This window comes from Morone saxatilis, unplaced genomic scaffold (genome assembly GCF_004916995.1).
Source record: "Morone saxatilis isolate NCDOM2014 unplaced genomic scaffold, NCSU_SB_2.0 Contig3, whole genome shotgun sequence".
Classification (NCBI taxonomy): domain Eukaryota; kingdom Metazoa; phylum Chordata; class Actinopteri; family Moronidae; genus Morone; species Morone saxatilis.
In genome coordinates, this window is record NW_023339873.1 from 8,181,456 (window position 1) to 8,182,420 (window position 965).

Below are 965 nucleotides of genomic sequence, written 5' to 3' on the forward strand. Positions count from 1 at the left end.
TTAGTTTTTTCAACAATTCACCAGTGATTGCTTCAAACCTCACCAAAAGCATTTTACAAGGGACCTTACACAATTCTTAAGAGATGTCACTTTGCCATCCCTCGGCTGCCTCCCTTTGGGGGGGGGGGTCTACTGTAGCATAACGTCACCCAGGGTGAGGTTGTGACTGATCAGCTAACTTGCAGGAGCAGTACATAATTATACACAAGTATTATTATACACTGGAAGTTAAACTTGGGAAATATGGATGATAATTACTGTTGGAAGTATAGCAGATGCTTTCAGAGTTCTCCTGTTTCTCCCTTTTGATAACAAAGTAATCAGAAGTATTGGAGAGAGGCTGCATTAAGAGAATCTCCCCAGCTGTGTTTATTAGGAAGCAGGTCTCTGCTACTGTTGGCAGACTTTATGAGGTCTTTAAGGGTTGAAAGCCTGATTTTGCTGAATGTTGACCTCTGATCATGAGGAGTAATAATTACTAAGGAAATCTCTTAAAGGGTTTGGTCTCATTTTCCAAAGAAAGACACATAAGAATGGGGAAATATATCTCTTTTGCTATTTATGCTGAATCATTTGTTCCTTTTTTTCTTCGTTCTTTCTCCTCCATAAGTCATCAATCAAACTTAGTAGGAACTGCTGTGGATTTCCTCTACAAGCCTATTCTCCTGGGAAGTGGTTTGTGTATATGTGTATGGTAGTTGGTGTGTGTGTGTGTGGATGTACAAAAGGAGCGAGTTTCTTTCTTGATAAGATCCTGCTGCTGTGGCGTGCTGTTGTATAATCACAGAAGCTGTCCTGCCCTGGCTGAGGTTCAGTTTCAGTTTGAGGAATGCCTCTCCTGACTTGTTGCCATGTAGGTCTCTGTGCATGCGTACTCCCGGCGCAGGGTTTGCAGTGTACTTGCTCGAGAGTTGCAGAGTCATGTTGGTGCAGAAATACCTTCCCACCACCACCACCACCATCAC

The 965-nt window shown here is 42.8% G+C and overlaps 1 protein-coding gene across 1 annotated transcript in view; it reads left to right on the plus strand.

Annotated features, from left to right (window-relative positions):
- Positions 1-858: 858 nt before the first annotated feature.
- Positions 859-965, plus strand: part of keap1a (kelch-like ECH-associated protein 1a) — a gene marked incomplete in the record, with an annotated part of 17,719 nt that continues 17,612 nt past the window's right edge. Inside the window, 1 exon segment of the mRNA XM_035674422.1 lies at positions 859-965.